Source organism: Vipera berus, assembly GCF_964194415.1.
Source record: "Vipera berus genome assembly, chromosome: 3".
Taxonomy (NCBI): domain Eukaryota; kingdom Metazoa; phylum Chordata; class Lepidosauria; order Squamata; family Viperidae; genus Vipera; species Vipera berus.
The window spans coordinates 103,144,920-103,167,964 of record NC_138204.1 but is presented as its reverse complement, the minus strand read 5'-3'; the positions used below and the strand labels follow the sequence as shown (position 1 = coordinate 103,167,964).

Sequence of the window (23,045 nt, the reverse complement as noted above, 5' to 3'; positions counted from 1 at the left end):
CTATAAGGCGTTCAAGCAGGACTCACAAAGCACCGGCATATCTGGAGGACTATGTAAGGTCATAAGGTCAAAGGGTGGAAGGCGGTCAAGAAGTCACACACACTTAGCTGTGTCAAGTTATTATTGTGTTTATTGTTCTTATATTGGGGGAAGGGGTGTTGTATACATAGCTGAGGTAATTTGACAGCTTGGCCACCGACAACAGCAGGTGGCACCAGTGGGCACTCGGATTGGTTGACCAACGTTCAGTGGGATATTCCAACACAGGGATTGGTCAAGAGCGCACCGGCTAGAGTATTTAAGGGGCTCTAAGAGGGCTCCAGTTGTCATGTTCAGAACTGAATAAAAGCTGAGTTACTGAGTCTCTGACTGTCATCTGTTCCCTCACGGTCCAGACCACACTATTTAACAATATCTCTTTGAAGCAGGAAGGGGTAAGATGCATTTTCCTTCTATTGTCCTGTAAGGTACCACTTTAACACTGACTCATCAAGCAAGGACTTTTGTGGCTTGTTTGGTTTTGACATGTGTCTACTCTACTGGAATAACAAAAGACATATGATCAGAACTAATCCAAGTGGTAGACAACCATTGCACTTGGGTAATTTGAAATTTGACACAGGACATTTACTTTGTTTTAAATATGATTGTTAAACTGTCAACATATTTATAATAGCTTCTGATGAAGAGTAATTGATCTTTGATTCCCAGGCTCCTATCTCCCAATATTTTAATGGAGTAACAGATGTATTTTTCTCCACCTAGCAGCTACATTGGGAATATTATGCTGGTCTATAACTTTAATAAAGATGATTTGATTTGATTTGATTGAGGGGAAACATAGCCACTAATCACCACCATTATCCTACATCAGAACATCAAGGACAGCAAAAGTTGCCTACCTTGATGCTGACATGGTAATCAAGTCAGAATAAATTATTCTGAATACTCTTGTGCCACTTAGGGAACATATTAAAGCAGTTCTTTGAATAAGCTCATATACAATTAAAAATAGATTTTTAATGATTTACACAATCCTGAAACTGGATTGAATAACATTTTCCAGGGGAGTAGGCATTTTCCACTCAGATCATTTCAGGGCAGCAATCTATCATGTCTCACAATTTCAAGCAAAACATTTATGCATGTAAGAGAATACAAATGAGTTTGTTATTAAACAATCTTTGAAAATTATGTAATGTTTTTTTTATTTTTTATTTTTTATTGAAAAGTTTTAACATACAATTTTTCCCTTAGAAAATCCCCCTCCCCCACCCTTCTCCCTCCCCCCCTTCCTCCCCCCCTCCCCCCCTCCCCCCCGACTTCCCAGAGCTAAATACAAGGTATATATAAAAAAACAATCATAAACAACCATATACTAACAACCATAAACTCTAAAGTCTATCACTCTCTAGCTTATATAGGATAAAACAAACCTTAGTAATATTAAATATATATATATAAAAAAAAACTAATATAGAAAAAGAAACAAAGAAAGAAGCCTTATTCAAATATAAAACTTCTTAACCCTATACTTATTCTGGATAAACTCAAACCATTCTCTCCCTTCCATAATATAGCATTCCTGCAAGTAATCTTGCAAATAGGCCGAAATCTTCGCCATTTCAACCAAGTCGGAAACCTCTAAAGCCCACTCTTCTATGGTCGGCAGTTCCTCTTTCCAGTACTAACCTATCAAAAGTCTTGCTGCCGTAATTAAATTCAACATCAACTTAGTATGTTCCACCAGACTTTTATCCAAAAAGCCTTAACCTTTTTACAAGTCCACCATATATGAAAATATATTACGTCTTCATCCCCGCACCTCCAACATTTAGGCTAATGATTCAGATACATACTTAGCTTTTTAAAATCTAAATACCATCTACAAAACATTTTGTAAAAATTCTCTCTTAGATTTCAAACTTGTCTAAATTTTACATTCCTCACCCAAATCTTTTCCCACCTCCCACTACTTGGCTGTAAGTACGTTGTGAAAGTTCCATAGACTTCTGCTGTTCTTGTTCTTTTATCTTTTTTGATCGTTTTAAAGCAGCACGCGTCACCCTCTGTTCTCTGGGATCATCCAAAGGTGTTATAACTTGATCTCCTCCAGCACCATTCTCCTCTGTCTGTCCATCTTCAGCCTCTTGATGTTCTCCTTCTCCAGATCCCTTTGCAGCTTCCAGAAGTGTTAATGGGGTTGCTTTTAAAACATTATTGTAAAAATCACGCGCTTGCATCACAGTAACCAGACGGTACCTTTTACCTTCATGCATCACCATCAACCCAGCTGGGATCTCCCATCTGAACCTTATATCTCGTTGCTTGAGCTCTTGCACAAGAAATGTAAAATCCTTCCTTCTCCTTAAAATCTTTGGAGGAATTTCTTTTAGAACCAGAACTTCTTGATCAGCAATCACGACTTTAGTATCATAGGCAGCTTGTATAACTTCATCTCTAATTTCCCTTTTTGCAAAATAAACCACCACATCTCTGGGCAACTTTCTCTGTCTAGCAATCCATGAATTCACACGAAACACTTTATCCATGCCTCCTTTTATTTCGGATGCTGGCTGATTCAATACCACTTCAAGAGCCTCAGAAACCAGCTGCTTTAGATCTTCCTTAATATTCTCCTTTAAACCTCTAATTCTAATGGCAAACTGCATCTGGAAATATTGAGCAAGACTCAATTCTCTATCCATTTTATCTCTTAAATCTTCATTCTCCAGTACTTTTGCTTCTAATATGGCATTCTTTTGAGTCAAATCTTCCACTTTTTCATCCAAATCTTCCACACATTCAGCCACTTTATACACTGAAGACAAAATGTCTACCTTCATCACCCTGAACTTCTGTTCCATCCTCTCCTCCAACTTCTTCAATTTCTCCTCCATCTGTGCAAATTTATCACCAATTGATTGATTAATTGATTCCAAAAGTACCTGGGCATGTTTATCCAAAGCATCTCGTAAATCCTTCGGTGTCAATACATCAGGAGGGTGCAACGCCTGTAATGATGATTGTTGCACCGGAGAAGATCCACCACTCCGAAGAGTTTTAGGGGGAGGTTTAGCCGCCATCTTTAACTTTCAATTGTGACGCACTTTCACTTAAAGTTTAAAAAAGTCCATCAAGCTCGAGAGTAAAATAAAATAATCCTCTTCACCTTTTCCTCTTGTACCGCTCTGCCTGCTCCTTTTAATCCATAGTCCTTCCTTCAGGCAGGGGTGGTCGCAGACGCCTGGCTCTGCTCCATGAAATCAGGAGCAGAGGCGCTGGCCAGCTGGGAGCGACCCAGGCTACGGGGGAGTTCTTTCCTTCAGCTGCCCAAGCTGCAAGCTCAGGCGGCCCCGGAGAACTCGACCCCTACCTGGGGCCTCACCCCCTCCTCTTCTCCCGAGGAGGGGGCTTCAAATTCGCCCGAACAGCTGATCGGCGCTGTTTTGGGCGAAAAAACACTCAGCTGAGCCGCGGGCAGCCCGGGAAGGCTGTCTCCGTCGCCGCGGAGCCACCGGAAGCTCAATTATTTTGTAATGGAAAGTGCTTAACTTCATTGACTCCCATTTACCTATTCTATATTCTTGTTTAAAGTACTACTGTCACATCTGGATCTGATGGAAAGGAGAAATAAACCTCAGTACAACCATCTCACAATTTTTCAAAAAAATATAGTGTTACAGAGTACAACAAGAAAATTAAACTTTTTAGTACCACTGCCTCTGGCAAACACTTAAACCATAACAGCCAGAGAGACAGTTTAGAAAAGCATTATGGATGATTGTTGTGTTTCTTGCAAGCAGGAGGTGAGACGAGAGAGTTCCAACAGGAACATTGCTTTATTGTAGAACAGGAACAGAACTAGTAACCAAGGCTTCTACACAGCTACTTATACAGCTGGCCACTAGGCGGCGGCCAATAGGTTTGAAGGAACCTATTCCTGCCCCAGAGCCAACCAATGGTCATCCTGGAGACTGCATGTCTGGGCAGCCTTCGACCGTTACACAGACTCCCTGATTAAGCAATCTCAAGCAGCATTCAAAGACATGTGGAAACAGCTCAAGTAAAAGGCCCAATACATTACACCCCTCCCTTCTAGAGTGTACAAACATTATCAAAAATAGTTGAAAATAAAGTACAGCAGTCTTACAACTATTTGTAATAATACAATTATTTAAGAACAAAATCTTGCAAATAGGTTGGTGATCTACATGACCTTGCAGATCGCCTGGGGGATCCAGGCAACTCCCAGTCTACCAGCTTGCCCACCAGGCTGGGTAGACCAGGACTCATGAGTTCATGAGTGTCGGACTGACTTGAGTCCCTTTGGCTGGCCATTCCAATGTAGAAGCAGAGTTAGCACAGCAGCTGTCTTGATTGGGTTGACTTTCCCCATCAGGGGACCTATGTTGCACTCCTGGGCTTTGCCCATCTACGACCACCTCCCCATTGTACTGACTGGTGGAGTCCTCAGAGCATGTGAACTGCCCTACTTGGCTGCCAGTTTCTGGCTCTAGGAGTGGACCCGTTGTAAGCTTTTCGCTTTGTGGCTTTTCTGGGAACCGCTTCCACAGCTGATCAATATGGTGGCAAACGACTTGCCCACCATCCAGAGTCACCTCATATGAGAGAGGGCCTGAGACTTTGACAATGTTACCCAGCACCCACAAGTTCCCATGCCCATAGTTCTGGGCCCACACCCCATCACCCACTTGCAACCCCCTCGGAGGCTTTGGGTGAGAGGTGTCTGCTGCCACCCAGTCTGGATGCAATCTGTCCAGTTTTGTGATGAGCCTTCTTCCCCAGTGAAGTTCTTCTGGGCTCTTGCCTGTTGTTGTGCAAGGCATAGTGTGCTGGCAAAGCAAGAAATCAGCCAGCTTATGGTGCCAATCTCCAGTCACTATGCACTTGAGTGTCTCCTCTGTAGTGCACACCATACGTTTGGCCTGCCCGTTAGTCGAGGGGTGAAAGGGAGCCGATGTAGCATGCCTTATGAGGTTAATCCTCAAGAAGGCTTAAAACTCTGCCACTGTGAACTGGGCCCCGTTATTGGATAATATGACGTCCAGTAGCCCGTGTGTGGCAAAAACGACCTGGATGATCCTAGCAGTAGTTATATTTGTGATAGGAATAACTTCCAGCCATTTAGAGTGGCTGTCGACCACTATCAAAAATTGCTGTCCCTGAAAGGGCCCAGCGAAGTCAATGTGAATCCTTGACCACGGAGTATGAGTTTCCTCCCATCTGTGGACAGGAGTGTGCGGCATCTCTGGTCTGGACTGTTGATACATGTAACACCCATATACTTGGGCTTTGATAGCCTTATCTAACCCTGGCCATCATAGGTAGTTTCATGCCAATGCCTTCATACAGACTATGCCCAGATGTCCCTCATACAAAGATTGAAGTACCCTATCCCTTGGGTACAATGGGGACAATGACCTGCTCCCCCATAAAATGCATCCTTTGTGAGCTGAAAGCCCATGTCTATGTGTGAAGTAACTCTGGAACTTGGGTCCAGGATTATTTTCAAGCCACCCTGTGTGAATCCAGGACAGCATTCCACTTAAAATCTTATCTGCAGCAGTTTCTGCAGCCACATCCCCAGCACGGAGGGGAAACTCAGGCAAATCCTGAATTGACAAAATGCGAGCTGCTGGAGCCAGATCTGGCTCTATCTGTGGCAATGGCAACCTGCTAAAGCCATCTGCATGGCCCATGTGTTTGCCAAGTTTGTGCACCAGCCTGTAGCTGTAGGCTGACATGAAGATGGACCATCTTAACATCCTAGGGGACAGTATTTGGGGCATCTGCCTATCTGTAGTAAATAACCCCAACAGTGGCTTATGGTCAGTGAAGACCGTGAATTCCCTGCCATACAAGTAATCATGGAATTTCTTCACCCCAGCCACAATGCCCAAGGCCTCTTTGTCAATTTGCGTGTAATTGCGCTCTGCAGAGGACAATGTCCTTAAATAATAGGCAATGGGGACTTGAGTTCCATCACTTTCCAAATAACTTAAAACAGCCCCCACCCCATAAGGGGATGTGTCACACGCAAGGTGTACAGGCAATGACTCTTTAAAGTGAGTTTGAATTGGAGGACAGTAGTGACTTTACTGCCTTAAAGCTGTTTTCATGAATTTTGGTCCACTTCTATGGGGCATTTTTATCCAAGAGCTGGTGTAATGGCTCTGCCACTGCAGCCTTGTTAGGAAGGAATGCATGGTAAAAATTAAGGAGACCCAAGAATGCCTGAAGCTCTCCTTTTGACCTGGGGCTAGGTGCCAGCTGAATGGCCTTCAGCATCAATACAGAAACCCAGGAATTCAGTAGAAGAGACCCCAATGTTACATTTATTTCTTTTAAGTTTAAGGCCTGCTTCGTGGAACCATTAAAGGATGGCTTTGAGCCTCCTTGCAAGCACCTCAGTGGACTCACCAGCGATGAGCACATCATCAAAATAGGGGCAAACCCCCAGAATGCCCTTGAGTGTACGCTCCATGACTCCTTGAAAAATGCCAGGGGCTACGCTAACCCCAAATTGGAGGTGTTTGACTTTAAAAACCCCTCTGTGCATTACAATGGTTTGTGCAGCTGCTGTGGCCTCATCCACAGGTAACTGCTGATAAGCCTGTTCCAAATCTAATTTTGCAAACACAGTACCCCCGTGCAGCGATGCCAAGATGTGGCTAACGACTGGCACAGGGTACGCATGCTGCTTAAGTGCCCTATTTATGGTGCACTTGTAATCAGCGCAAATCCTGACCTCCCCATTGGCCTAAAGTGGCATGACAATTGGGGTTTCCCATTCACACCCAACTATGGGCTGTTGTACCCCCTGGTTAACTAGCTTATCCAGCTCTGCATCAATTTTATGTTTAAGCACAAGCACTCTGCAGGGTTTGATCCTGATAGGCATTATGGCAGGATCAGGTTTAAAGGCTATCGAAGGACCCTTATATGTTCCCAGGCTAGTGTCAAAAACATCCACGAACTCCTCGCATACTGACACCAAGTTCACCACTTGTGTCCAGGGGATTCTGGTGACTTGGATGCCCAGAGCATAAAAACAATCAAGCCCAATTAAACTTGTTCACTGGCCCTCCACCACAATCGCATCCAAGGGCCCTGAAAACCCCTTGAACTTAATGGCCAATGTGACCTCACCTTTGACGGCAACTCAAGAATTTTGGAAGTCAGTCAGGATGATGTCGGATGGCCTAAGCTTGGCCCACCTCTTGCTGTGGTTGCAGACGAAATGAAATGTTTCGAGGGAAATGATGGACACAGCTGAACCAGTGTACAGTTCCATCCTGCAAGGAATGCTTTGCAGCTCAACTTGAAGTCACAGCTTGGGCTTACGGGGGCAATGAGCTCCTGTGCGGCAAACGCTCCGATGGCTGGAGCAAAACCCTACACTAAGTTGCCCCGGGGGCCCAGTACCTTTCCTGATCAGAACATCCAATTGGCGGTCCTTCTGACGACCTCTGCAGACTGAAGCGATGTGGCTGGTCTTCCCGCAGGCCTGACACATGGCCGTCTGGAACCTGCAGTCCGTGCATTGGTGGTGGCCACCACAGCCCAGACACTCAGGAAAGGAAACTGCCTTGTAAGGAGTCCTTGTTTCTTTGTTGTGGTGCCGTTGGATCTTGTCTACTTTGTGGTAGGAGTTGATGTCTTCTGGAAGTTCGGCATCCTCATGGTGGATGACTTCCTTTTGGCAGGCTGCATGGCTTTCATGGCCCTGGTGGTGGCTTCATCCGCCATGATTTCTTTCAAGGCTTCCTGGAGCGAGAGAGTCTCTTTTGCAAAGAGTTTCTGCTGCAGCTCTCTGCTCCGAAGTCCACAGACGAGTTGGTCTCAAAGCCTTTCTTCTAAGTCTGAAAATTGGCACAAGCACAAAGCTTGTCTCAACGCCACGATGAATTCCATTGCTATTTCTCCAGGTTGTTGAACTCTGTTCAAAGGCGTGCCTTCAAGCTATCACTGATAATTTTGGCTGGAAATGGTCGCCAAGCCATTTGTTCAGGTCCATGAACGTAACAGACTCCAGCTGTGCCAGTGCAACCAAGTTCTTTGCGATATTGAAGGTTGCAGGCCCACAGACACATAGGAGCATTGCGGCCTTCAGGCCATCTTCAGCGACTTGGTTGGCGTGGAGATAATTTTCGACCCTTGAGATGTAGGAGGGCCATCTCTCCAGGTTAGTAAGATCAAACTCCTCAAGCTTTCCAACTTTCGCCATCTTTGGGAAGTCTTTGTGGCTTGGACCTCTTCTTGCCTCATTCTGCTTCTTTGTAGGCCCTGGGACTGGTCTGCAGGACTGGTGTTGCTAGTATGGCTTGCTAGGCCGACCGAGGGGGGGACATGTTCCCTGCCAGGTGCTTGCTGACCTCACCCCCTAGTGACTTTCAGCTCTTCCAAAGAAGCAGGATCCCACCTTCGTCACCAGTGTTGTGTACTGGGTTTCTTGCAAGCAGGAGGTGAGATGAGAGAGTTCAAACAGGAACATTGCTTTATTGTAGAACAGGAACAGAACTAGTCACCAAGGCTTCTACACAGCTACTTATACAGCTGGCCACTAGGCGGCAGCCCATAGGTTTGAAGGAAACTATTCCCACCCCAGAGCCAACCAATGGTCATCCTGGACTACTGCAATGCTCTTTACATGGGGCTTCCCTTGAAGACCACTCGGAGGCTCCAACTGGTACAGAATGCGGCCGCGAGAGTTGTCTTGGGAGTTTCCCGGTACTCCCATGTACTCCCGCGAGCTGCATTGGTTACCAGTTGTCTTCCGGGTGAGATTCAAGGTTCTGGTATTGGTCTTTAAGTCCCTACATGGCATGGGTCCGGAGTACCTCGGGGACCACCTGCTGCCGGCGTCAACTTCCCTCCGCCCTTTGCGCTCCCACAGAGAGGGCCTCCTCAGGGTGCCTCCGGTCAGAGAATGTCGGCTGGTGGCCCCCAGGGGGAGGGCCTTCTCTGTGGGCGCTCTGGCTCTATGGAACCAGCTGCTGGTTGAGCTCCGGACGGCACCGGACCTTCGCTCCTTCCGGCGCGGTCTGAAGACCCATTTATTTGAAGAAGCTGGCCTGGCCTGATGGGGGATGTTAGGGTTTTTAACGGGTTTTATATTGTTACCGTTTTATCTGGGCAATTATTTAATTCTCTTTTAATTTTTGTATTTTCTATTTATATGTGCCCTGTTCACCGCCCTGAGTCCTTCGGGAGAAGGGCGGTATACAAATTTAATAAATGATAATGAATAAATGATCGTGGAGACTGCATGTCTGGGCAGCTTTCGACCATTACACAGACTCCCTGATTAAGCAATCTCAAGCAGCATTCAAAGACATGTGGAAACAGGTCAAGTAAGAGTCCCAAAACATTACAGCTGATGATTCCAAAATGAGCTACAAGAAAATTAACAGGGTGTCTTGCCCCTGTCAGAGTCTGAATCTGCTGAGGAAGATGAGCTGGAACTGGAGCTGACAGAGATCAAAGGAGAGGAGGTCATTGGCTTCAGAGGAATATGGGGACAAGCAGGCCAAGGAAGGCCAGGGCTTTTCAGGATTGGGACAGCTTGAAGGCAGGGAGGAACAGGGGCAGGATCAACATGAGAGACAGAGCTCAGGCAATGAGAAAGAGCCACCCCCTCCTGATCTTCGAGCATGGAGAGTGGAGAGAAGGAGGGAACAGCACAGGCAGGCCTGACTACTCTGGAGGAGAGTGCCCCACCCCTCTCCACAAGGCACACCTGGGGACTGAGATTTAAGGAAATGCTGTGGGGAGGGGCATTTGTTGGGAACAAATACTGAATTATTGGAGGTTTGTGTACCATTGCCAACATTGGAAACAACTCTCTGATCTCTTGTTCTATGTTGTGATTTCTACTTGTAAACCCTGAAACTCTGACCATTGGACTGGCTGACAAACTTGATTTGGTGCTCCAAACCTCAGATCGAATTTTGGCTTCTAATTATATCAACTCAATAAAAACATCATTATTACATTTATCAATATTTTTAGCTTATACATATCTTAATTACATTCAATCTTCATAAACAATCCATATCCTGTTATTAAATAACAACAACAACAACTTTATTGATTAGCCCTTGGGCCATATCAAAGTGCAAAGTTCCAGCAAGAAACCGTCACCAAAACTTGATAAAAGCAATCCAAAATGCAATTTGATAAAATACAATTTAAAATGGAATTAAAATAAAATACAATTTAAGATGAAATAGTAATAAAATACAATCTAAAATGAAACTGTAATAATGTACAATAATTTAAGATATGGATAAAATATGATAACATTATATTTTGGAGTCGCCCTTGCAATCTACCCCAATCAGTCCCACATATGCAGATCTTAACCGGATCATTTTGTTTAAATACTGTGCTACGTTAAATGTTATTTTCAAGTTCTGACCGGACATAAGTTAAGTTATTTTGATATGGGGATCCCAATGGGTCATTCGTTTGGTATATAGACCAAGATACCTGTCTCTCACCCTCTTATACAGACGTCAAATAGGATATGAGCCAGGTCCTCTACCTCTGCCGCTCCACAAATGCAGAGATGCTCATTGTACGCTATGGCATGAAATCTCCCATATCTGACCATTGTGTCAAGCTGTTCGAATCTCACTCTCGTAAATATCTCCCTAAGATGTTTTGGGAGTTGTAACTTCAAATAACTGTCCACTTGAAAAGTACATTTGTATTTACTCAGCCATTTCAAGTTACCCACCTTACTAAGGATAGCTATATCAGTTTGTGCTTCTATATCCTTAATTCTTTGGGCAACTCTTTTTTTAGATTGTTCTCCTGTTACGCAAGAAACAGGAAGGCCACAGCTTCTTACAAAATTTGTTAGTTTGGTGATCCAGGAGATTTGTGATTGCAGTTTTATTTTCTCTAGTAGGCATAATTTGGGGAGTCTATCAGTCTCCATTTCATTAACTTTGCACCAGTATTTATAAGCTCTAATTTTAGATAATGCCTGAATTGTATGAATTCCCAATTCAGCTCTAACTGCTGCAGCAGATGTTCTTGGATCTACACCCAAAATACATCTCAGATGCTGGGACTGTGTTTGTTCTAAAGCTGTGGTTGAATAAAGACCCCAAATTTCTGCTCCATACAAGAGCATTGTCGTAACCTTAGCCTTATAAACTTTGAGTAATGGAGCTAGGGACCCTGGGTAACTATGGTTCTTTAGTTTGAGCAATAAATTCAACCGGCTTTTGCTCTAAATGTACTCCGTTGATGATGGCAGGCCCAAGATCCAGTCTTGGAAAAAGTTACTCCCAAATATACAAAGGTATTAACCTGCTCAATTGGTTCACCATCTAATTGCCACTTATGTCTCTGATGGTTTCTTCCAAACACCATTATTTTCGATTTAGATTTGCTAATGATTAGGGAGTTATCCTGGCAATAAGAGCTGAATCTTCTTAATAGCCTACATAATCCTACTTGTGAGTATGATAATAAAATCATATCATCAGCATAAAGCAAGCTGTTATAGTAAGTATTTAGGCTCATCGGCATGTGTACCATGGTATCCTTCATTAACCCTGGCAAGTCATTGATGTATAAATTAAATAATAATGGGGCCAGGATACACCCTTGCCTTATCCCTTTATTTATGTGAATCCTGTTAGTCAGGGCCCCATTAACCCCATACCGCACCTCTGTTATTAATTTTTACATAATTTTTAATTTCTCAATATTCCAATTTAATATCCATAATTTTCAGACTTTTGATAACCAAGATTTCCCTTATCTCACTTCATAACACACTATAATATCCAAAATACAATTTTATTTTAGTGAAATTTGCTACACCTAATGTCATTAACCTAGTTCTCATCTCTGCAATATTTAAGAGACACTTATTATTAACAAATTGCAAAAAAAATGTTTCATCTCATTCTTTGCTAAGTTCCATTTCACAGAAACAAAGAAGATCATTGTGTCAGGTATAGATTAATGCAACAACCTCTTTTTCTTTTTCCCCTCACCGAATATATGCAAATGTTCCCTTTATTAGTATTTTGTATTATTTTCTAAGGATTCTGAAACAAGATTTCATTTAAGTTCATTTGTGGGCTTAAGTGAAAATTTATATAAAGGGAAAAAAATCTGTACTCTCTGTTTTATCTGATAATGAGATTCACTAAGAACTTTAACTGACTGTACAATGAGAAAGGGCAGAAAAGAACACCACCTTAATCTGCATCATGATTTCTCAATATACCAGAAGTACACAGCAAACAATTGTCATACTAATGCTTGCAAAATTGTCATTTGGTCTGATAAAAATGAAAGTCATTTATTCAGGACTACTTTGAAAGCCCCCTTCATGGATTACTGCCTTGTCGTGGCGAAGGGGCTTGCGTAATTCAATGAAGCTATGAGCTATGCCGTGCAGGGCCACCCAAGATGGACAGGTCATAGCAGAGAGTTCTGACAAAACATGATCCGCTGGAGAAGGAAATGGCAACCCACTCCAGTATCTTTGCCATGAAAACCCTATGGACAGTACCAAAAGGCAAAACGATATGACGCTGGAAGATGAGCCCCTCAGGTTGGAAGGCGTCCAATATGCTACTGGGAAAGAGCAGAGGGCTAGTACTAGTAGCACCAGAAAGAATGAAGCGACTGGGCCAAAGCCGAAAGGACGCTCAGCTGTGGATATGTCTGGTGGTGAAAGGAAAGTCCGATGCTGTAAAGATTTTTTCTCTATAGGAACCTGGAATGTAAGATCCATGAATCAAGGAAAGCTGGACGTGGTCAAACAAGAGATGACAAGACTGAACATCGACATCTTAGGTATCAGCGAACTAAAATGGACAGGAATGGGTGAATTTAATTCAGATGACCATCAGGTATACTACTGCGGGCAAGAATCCCTCAGAAGAAATGGAGTAGCCTTCATAGTCAATAAAAGAGTAGGAAAAGCAATACTGGGATACAATCCTCAAAATGACAGAATGATCTCAGTTCGAATCCAAGGCAAACCATTCAATATCACAGTAGTCCAAGTCTATGCCCCAACCACCGGTGCTGAAGAGGATGAAATTGACCGGTTCTATGAAGCCCTACAGCACCTTATAGAACTAAGACCAAAAAATGATGTCCTTATCATCATGGGGGATTGGAATGCTAAAGTAGGAAGCCAAAAGATAACCAGAATAACAGGCAAGTTTGGCCTTGGAGTACAAAATGAAGCAGGGCACAGGCTGATAGAATTTTGTCAAGATAATACGATGGTCATAGCAAACACTCTTTTCCAACAACCCAAGAGACGGCTCTACACATGGACATCACCAGACGGTCAACACAGAAATCAGATTGACTATATGCTCTGCAGCCAAAGATGGAGAAGCTCTATACAGTCAGTAAAAACAAGACCAGGAGCTGACTGTGGCTCAGACCATGAGCTTCTTGTTGCAAAGTTTAGGCTTAAACTGAAGAAAGTAGGGAAAAGCACCAGGCCAGTCAGGTATGAATTAAATCATATCCCCGTTGAATATACAGTAGAGGTGACAAATAGATTTAAGGAATTAGATCTGATAGACAGGGAGCCTGAAGAACTATGGACAGAGGTTCGCAACATTGTACAAGAGGTAGCAACCAAAACCATCCCAAAGAAAAAGAAATGCAAGAAAGCAAAATGGCTGTCTGAGGAAGCTTTGCAAATAGCTGAGGAAAGGAGGGAAGCAAAAGGCAAGGGAGAAAAAGAAAGATACGCCCAATTGAATGCAGAATTCCAGAGAATAGCTAGAAGAGATAAGAATGCCTTCTTAAATTAAGTGCAAAGAAATAGAAGAAAACAATAGAATAGGGAGGACCAGAGATTTTTCAAGAAAATTGGAGAAATGAAGGGAACGTTCAATGCAAAAATGGGCATGATAAAGGACCAAAATGGCAGGGACCTAACAGAGGCAGAAGAGATTAAGAAGAGATGGCAAAATTACACAGAAGAACTATACAAGAATGAGCTTAACGTCCCTGATAATCACAATGAGGTGGTCACTGACCTCGAGCCAGACATCCTAGAATGTGAAGTGAAGTGGGCCTTAGAAAAGCTGAGCAACAACAAAGCTAGTGGAGGTGACAGTATTCCAGCTGAGCTATTCAAAATCTTAAAAGACGATGCAGTAAAAGTGCTACACTCAATTTGCCAGCAAATTTGGAAAACTCAACAGTGGCCACAGGATTGGAAAAGATCAGTTTACATTCCAATTCCAAAGAAAGGCAGTGCCAAAGAATGTTCAAACTATCGCACCATTGCACTCATTTCTCATGCTAGTAAAGTTATGCTTAAAATCCTACAAGCTAGACTCCAGCAGTATGTGGATCGAGAACTACCAGAAGTACAGGCAGGATTTCGAAGAGGCAGAGGAACTAGAGATCAAATAGCCAACATACGCTGGATCATGGAGAAAGCTAGAGAGCTCCAGAAAAACATCTACTTCTGCTTCATTGACTATGCTAAAGCCTTTGATTGTGTGGATCATAACAAACTGTGGCAAGTTCTTAAAGAGATGGGAGTACCAGAACATCTTATTTGTCTCTTGAGAAACCTATATGCAGGCCAAGAAGCAACAGTGAGAACTGGACACGGAACCACTGATTGGTTCCAAATTGGGAAAGGTGTCCGGCAAGGCTGTATACTGTCGCCTTGCCTATTTAACTTATATGCAGAGCACATCATGAGAAAGGCAGGGCTAGAGGAGTCAAAAGTTGGAATTAAGATTGCTGGAAGAAATATCAACAACCTAAGATATGCAGATGATACCACTCTAATGGCAGAAAGTGAAGAGGAACTGAAGAGTCTCTTGTTGCGAGTGAAGAAGGAGAGTGCAAAAGTTGGGTTGAAACTAAACATTAAGAAAACCAAGATCATGGCATCCGGCCCTCTCAATTCCTGGCAAATAGATGGGGAAGAAATGGAGGTAGTGACAGATTTTATTTTCCTGGGCTCCAAGATCACTGCAGATGGGGACTGTAGTCAAGAAATTAAAAGACGCTTGCTCCTTGGGAGGAAAGCCATGGCAAATCTAGACAGCACACTAAAAAGCAGAGACATCACCCTGTCAACAAAAGTGCGTATAGTCAAGGCAATGTATGGCAGTGAAAGTTGGACCATAAGAAAGGCTGAGCACAAAAGAATTGAGGCCTTTGAACTCTGGTGCTGGAGAAGACTCCTGCGAGTCCCTTGGACTGCAAGGTGATCAAACCGGTCAGTCCTATAGGAGATCAACCCTGACTGCTCTTTAGAAGGCCAGATCCTGAAGCTAAAACTCAAATACTTTGGCCACCTAATGAGGAGGAAGGACTCACTGGAGAAGAGCCTAATGCTGGGAAAGATTGAGGGCAATAGAAGAAGGGGACGACAGAGAATGAGGTGGCTGGATGGAGTCACTGAAGCAGTAGGCATGAGCTTAAATGGACTCCAGAAGATGGTAGAGGCCAGGAAAGCCTGGAGGAACATTGTCCATAGGGTCGCGATGGGTCGGACACGACTTCGCAACTAACAACAACAACAACTTTGAAAGCAGATGTATTCATTTTGATTGAAGCTGATTACATATATCTTTTCATATATCAGCAGTTAGATACATTTTGACAATATTGGCCTGTTGTACTGATGGGAATAATTTAGTGTTTTAGTAAGTCGCTCTCTGTCTCTCCCTTTCCCCCCCTCTCTGTGCGTGTGTGTGTCTCTCTCTGTGTGAGTATGTGAGGTGTCTGTGTGTGTGTGTGTGTGTGTGTGTGAGAGAGAGAGAGAGAGAGAGAGAGAGATCTGCTCATCCAATCACCAACTGTGTGCTTGAATGTTTTGTTTAATATAGTATATTTGATCTTCAAATGTTGGAGAGCAACCACCCCATTTGGGAAGAAGGTACAAGCAAGGAATTAGCCTGGATTTGTGATTTAACACAAGAGGGCTAGATATAACCCCATTTGAATGGCTTACTACCTTATCTGGTCATTCCCAGTGAAAATTGCCACTCTGGGAAGATTCCTGTGTAATAAGCAGAAAAAAATAAAGAAGCTAGGTGAATTCTACATGAACAGGTCTAGTTGTTCATGCCTGACATCATAAATCATCATGCACTATTCTCAGGCTTCCTCAATGTGATACCACTTGCTGGCCCACGGCTTTTCACTTAGCAATCATCACTTAATTTTTCTTTTCATGCTTTCAAAACATTTATTTAGAGTAGCTCATCTAAATAAGTGATTCTCAACCAGGAACCATATGGACATGGATATTTCAAGCTGGGCACAAGTGAAAAACATGTAATGGGGGGGACAGCTTGTGGCAAGGTGCTCATAAGAATGCAAAGTGTATTATATTTCAAATGCTGTCTTGCTGACACAAAAAAATATACCAGTTACTGTCCATGTCCATATCTCACAATGAATCCTAAAATGAGGGGAGAACCAAAACCAAAGTCAGAAGGGGCTCATGAGAAAAAAAAAGATTGAGAAATACTGATGAAGATGAAACATGTTACATACTTCTGTTGTCTTGTTTAGTTCTCTGTGGAATGGTGAATGAACTGCCTTATTTAAATCAATGCTTTAAAGACACAAAGCCTTTAAAGCAGTGCCTCCCAACTTTTCTATATCCTGCACCCCTAGAACGCTTCTGATATATTCTTGCACCCCTTACAAAAGTTTGAAATAATGGCAACGAATTATGCATATACACTATAATTTTGAAAACCCAAGTTTTTTACCCCCGGAATATCATCTTGCACCCCCAGGGGGTGCAAGTACTCCCATATGGGAACCCCTGCTTTAAAGCAATGCTTAAAAGTTCCAGTTTTGTGCAGTTAGTGCAACAGCTGAGGCAGCGCAGGGCTCTGCACCCTATGGCTGATTTCTCTCTATTTGGGGACCTTAAATGGGCCCAAAGGCACCCCAAAGAGGTGCCAAGGAAGGAGGAAAGCCACAATGATTGTGGGAGATGGCAGTCAATCCGGATGTCTGGGGAAAGCCCTCCAGAAACTGACAGAAGAAAGGCTAGCATCATTCCTGAGTCTAGCCCAAGCTATATGCAGCTGAAGCCAAAAAGCACTAAATTAAGCATTATTGTAAACAGCGTGATTGAACTGGGTAAGAATATTAATTTTCTCTCTTCTACCTGACTGATTTCCTGAAAAAAAAGAGAAAAAACCCCAAAAGTCGGGGAGTTAGCTCCACTACTCTCTAAACGTTATCCTCTCTAAATGGCAAATTAAATTTACAGAAGATAAATTAAAGATACAGAAATAAAATTAATATAAGATTTAAACCTGGAAAATGTGAAATTGATGGAATTTATTAAGAGTTTCCTGGCAAAGGATTATTGAGGGAGATAAAAGGCTTATTTCTTTTGAAAGTTGAAAGATGGACTGGTACTGACATCTCATGGTAGATGAAAATACTGCCCTAAATATACAGCCCCCCAAAACACCCCTGATATTGTTTGTTTGTTTGTTTGTTTTATTGTATTTGTATACCGCCCTTCTCCCGAAGGACTCAGGGCGGTGAACAGGGCATACATAAAAAATACAAAATACAAAAATTAAAAAAGAATTAAATAGTAGTCCAGCTAAAACAGTCAATAACAATATACAATATAAAAATCCCCATTAAAACCCCAACATATCCCCATCAGGCCAGGCCGGCTTGTTCAAATAGATGGGTCTTCAGACCGCGTCGGAAGGAGCGAAGGTCAGGTGCCGTCCGGAGCTTGACTGGCAGCTGATTCCATAAAGCCGGAGCGCCCACAGAGAAGGCCCTCCCCCTGGGGGCCACCAGCCGACATTCTCTGACCGGAGGCACCATGAGGAGGCCCTCTCTGTGGGAACGCACGGGGCGGAGGGAAGTTGATGCCGGCAGCAGGTGGTCCCCGAGGTACTCCGGACCCATGCCATGTAGGGCCTTAAAAACCATTACCAAAACCTTGAATCTCACCTGGAAGACAACTGGCAACCAATGCAGCTCGCGGAGCAAAGGTGTAACATGGGAGTACTGGGAAACTCCCAAGACAACTCTCGCGGCTGCATTCTGTACCAGCTGAAGCCTCCGAGTGGTCTTCAAGGGAAGCCCCATGTAGAGAGCATTGCAGTAGTCCAGACGAGAGGTCACGAGTGCATGAGTGACCGTACACAGGGCATCCCGGTCTAGATAGGGCCGCAACTGGCGCACCAGGCGAACCTGGGCAAAAGCCCCCCTAGTCACAGCTACTATATGATCTTCCAGAGTGAGCCGCGAATCTAGGAGGACTCCCAAGTTGCGAGCCCTATCTACGGGGGGTAAAAGCTCACCCCCCATAGAGAGAGGTGGAATATTCTGAATATCCCGGGATGCCGGAATGCACAGCCACTCAGTCTTGTCAGGGTTGAGCTGAAGTCTGTTCCTCCCCATCCAGACCTGAACCGCCTCCAGGCAACGGGACATCACGTCGAGGGCATCACTGGGGTGGTTTGGGGTCGAAATGAAAAGCTGGGTATCATCAGCGTACTGATGATACCCAACTCCAAAACCATGAATGATCTCACCCAGCGGTTTCATGTAGATGTTGAACAGGAGAGGCGAGAGGACCGACCCCTGAGGGACTCCGCAAACGAGAGACCTTGGGGTCGACCTCTGCCCTCCTGCCAACACCGACTGCGAACGTCCCAGGAGATAGGAGGAGAACCACCGAAGAACTGTGCCTCCCACTCCCAATCCCCTGAGACACCGCAGCAGGATACCATGGTCGATGGTATCGAAAGACGCCAAGAGGTCTAATAGGACTAGGACAGAGGAATATCCCCTTTCCCGGGCCCTCCAGAGATCATTCACCAGAGCGACCAATGCCGTCTCCGTGCTGTGTCTCCTGAAACCCGATTGGCATGGGTCTAGATAATCCGCTTCATCCAGGACCAGAGGGAACTGATGCGCCACCACACTCTCAACAACCTTCAAAGCCTTAACTAAACAAAGAAAGGCTGTAATAATAATAAAAAGAGAACACTGTGGACTATCTACAAAGCAACAACTATAAAACTTAGAAAAAAATGACCTTCCTGGACTATAAATATTTTTTAAACTGTAACTTTAAAGCAATTGGCAGAGAAAGGATTTTTGGTAATTATGGAGCATCAGAGGTCTGCAGAAAGAATGTATCAAGAAAAAAGAAATATTTCCCAGGAGGAAATGTATGTTATGTTACAACAATTACAAATAACACTAATTTCAAACCAAAAGGAAATTAAAAATGCATTTGAAAACTTAAATGATTACATCTTTAATTTAATGTCACAACAAATAAATGATCAGAAAACAAAAAAAGAGAAAGATCATGTAAAGCAGACAACTGAATATAAACTAGTGGAAAGAAATTTAGAGATGGAGACTCAAGTGGAGAAGAACTTACAAGAAACACTGGACATGGAAAAGAAAATTCTAAGACCATAAAATAAATTTGAGGACAAAAAAATATTTGACAAGATGGATTGCAAAGCTGTTGGGAGTGCTACAAGAAATGGGGAGACAAGAGATGATGAGAGAAATCTTCAATGAATATGAAGGGGCACAATCTCTATACAAAGACTGTTGCGGAACAATTAACATTCCGACCAGAGGAGGATGGACCGTGGTTCATTTGCATGGTGAATATCAAAGAAAGGAAATCCAAGGCATATTCTATGTAAAACTTTTAATGAGAAAACAAAAGACCTAAACTGACTACATTCTCTCATCAGGCAGAAGAGAAAAGGAAAGAAGTAACTGTGAGAAACTTTTTCTAGGCATGCGCACAAAAAAGTCTAAAACCATAACATAGCTGGACATAGCTGGATTCACTATGGTTACATGATAAGATAATAACACAGGTGCAGAGCAGAAAGAGATGTACAATTAGAAATGAGCGAAGCTGGCAAAACTAAAAAAACACGCAGTGACATCCCCTTCTTTTGTCAGCGAAGCAGAAAATCAGATAAGGCACATCTTCTTGCGCAGATACTCGTGTTGGGCTGTAGGAAGTGGTTTGTTCAGCATATCAGCAATTTGGTCATGTGTAGGCACATACTGCAATTTGACAAAACCTTGTTTAACTGCTTGTCTTATGTTTTGGTAACGGATGTCAATGTGTCTAGACCTGGGACCTGTAAAGCGATTCTCAGATATATAAACCACAGATTCGTTGTCTTCCATCACAGTGATCGGTCAACTTGGAGGTGTCCAGATATCTGTGACTAAGGCATCAAACCATGTTAGAGAATTACATGCATCTGAAACACAAGCATATTCAGCTTCTGTAGAGGAACAAGAAACAAAATTCTGTTTACGCACATGCCAGTAAACAGGACATCCATTTAAAAACATCATAGAACCTGAAGTGCTTTTATGTGATTTCTTATCACTTGCCCAATCTGAATCTGCATAACAACATAACTCTGCATAGTCAGTATGTGTGGGTTCTAACAACAACTTCATGTCTTTGGTGTGTTTTAGATATCTCAATAATTTCTTAACACATGTCCAATGAAACTGTTTTGCCTTGCCTACGTGTCATGATAGGAGATTAACACTAAGTGCAATGTCAGGTCTAGTCCAACTACTAATATATAGCAGCGACCCAATGACTGAGCGATAAAGTGTTTGATCCTCAAACTCAGGACTCGGTTCATGTGTCAAGTTGTGAAAGTCAGTTTGCATGGGTATACTCACAGGTTTAGCATCCTTCATGTTGCAGTGATGCAATAGTTGTTCAATCTTATCTTCCTGTGTAAGACTGAACCCCTTCTGAGTTTTGGTAACTTTTTTTTTATTTAAAAAGTTTTACAGTACATTTTAACTTTATCAATCCCCCCTCCCCCACCCCTATCTAACCCTCCCTATCCCTCTCCCCCATTCCCCCCTCCCCCCCGACTTCCCAGAGCTAAATACAGGGTATAGAAGCGAAAAACAAACATAAGCATCCATATGCTATCTACAATAAACTATTAATTCTATCACCCTCTAGCTCATGTAAAATGATTACAAACAATATTAATATTACAGATAAAAAAAGAAGAAAACAGAAAAGGAGCTTTACTCAAATGCTAAATGAAATTTCTTAGTCCCAATCCTTATTCATATTAATTTAGTATTTACCTCTAATTTCTAAACAAATTCTCAATTACGCGCCAAGAGCGCCTATCTCTATTAACCTTATTTATATCACACCAAATCTCTCACAATTCCAGATCATCCTTGAGTTCAAATAAAAAAGAAATTTAGGCAATCTAGCATGACTCATGACACGCTTAAAAAAAAAGAAAAAACCCCGCTTTTTCCATCTATACGTCTAAAACACCATTCCAATCTCCAATGAAAAAAAAAAATTAAAATTTTTTATAATCCAATTAAGTACCCTTTATGTGTAGTAAGTTAAGAAAAATCAACTTGTTGTTAATTAGGAGCTTATGTACCCAATCTTAAATTCAATAAATACTTTTGATCCATAACCCTAATATACATTTCTTGCAACCAAATAACATCAGTCTTAAATTGTTTTGAGTATTGAAAAACTTTCTTTCTCCTCTATGATGAATTTAATCCACTGAAAATACGTTGCATCCTCGCAACCACACCTCCAGCATTTGGGCTGACAGTTCGGATACATACTTGCTAGTTTTTTAGGATCTAAATGCCACCTATAAAACATTTTATAAAAATTCTCTCTTAAATTTTGGGCCTGTGTAAATTTTACGTATCTAACCCAAATCTTTTCCCAAGTATCCATTGTTATAACCTCCTGAAAGTTCTGAGCCCACTTTATCATACAATCTTTAACAAGTTCCGTTTCTGAGTCAATTTCTATCAATGCATTATATATCCTTCTTATATGTGCTTGCACTTGATCTCTAATTTGTTTTACCAAATTTCCATCAGTTATTGAAATACCAACTTTCTGATCTTCTTTCCATCTTGCCTGTAACTGCCCATACTGGAACCAAGTTTGTACAATCTTTTCTTCTTTTAAAATATTATATGGCTTTAATTGCCATACATTCCTTTCTAATCTCAAAATTTCCTTATATGTAGTCTCATCATGTTTAAATTCAACATTTATATTTTCTATTGTCCAAATTGGTATCTTATAATTTAGCTTATGTCTATATTTTTCCCCCCCTTCATGGATTACTGCCTTGTCGTGGTGAGGGGGCTTGCGTAATTCAATGAAGCTATGAGCTATGCCGTGAAGGGCCACCCAAGATGGACAGGTCATAGCAGAGAGTTCTGACAAAATGTGATCCACTGGAGAAGGAAATGGCAACCCACTCCAGTATCTTTGCCATGAAAACCCTATGGACAGTACCAAAAGGCAAAATGATATGACGCTGGAAGATGAGCCCCTCAGGTCGGAAGGCATCCAATATGCTACTGGGGAAGAGCAGAGGGCTAGTACTAGTAGCGCCAGAAAGAATGAAGCAACTGGGCCAAAGCCGAAAGGACGCTCAGCTGTGGATGTGTCTGTTGGTGAAAGGAAAGTCCGATGCTGTAAAGATTTTTTCTCCATAGGAACCTGGAATGTAAGATCCATGAATCAAGGAAAGCTGGACGTGGTCAAACAAGAGATGACAAGACTGAACATTGACATTTTAGGTATCAGCGAACTAAAATGGACAGGAATGGGTGAATTTAATTCAGATGACCATCAGGTGTACTACTGTGGGCAAGAATCCTTCAGAAGAAATGGAGTAGCCTTCATAGTCAATAAAAGAGTAGGAAAAGCAATACTGGGATACAATCCTCAAAATGACTGAATGATTTCAGTTCGAATCCAAGGCAAACCATTCAATATCACAGTAGTCCAAGTCTATGCCCCAACCACCAGTGCTGAAGAGGATGAAATTGACCAGTTCTATGAAGCACTACAGCACCTTATAGAACTAACACCAAAAAATGATATTCTTATCATCATGGGGGATTGGAATGCTAAAGTAGGAAGCCAAAAGATAACTGGAATAACAGGCAAGTTTGGCCTTGGA

General features: G+C 42.6%; 1 long non-coding RNA gene across 1 annotated transcript in view; it reads left to right on the top strand.

The window, feature by feature from the left end:
• The window catches only part of LOC308665966, a 651,188-nt gene extending 630,032 nt beyond the window's left edge, over positions 1-21,156 (top strand). The window contains exon 2 of the long non-coding RNA XR_014026003.1: positions 20,961-21,156. This is a non-coding gene — a long non-coding RNA (uncharacterized lncRNA). The remainder of the gene's footprint in view (positions 1-20,960) is intronic.
• Positions 21,157-23,045: the final 1,889 nt, after the last annotated feature.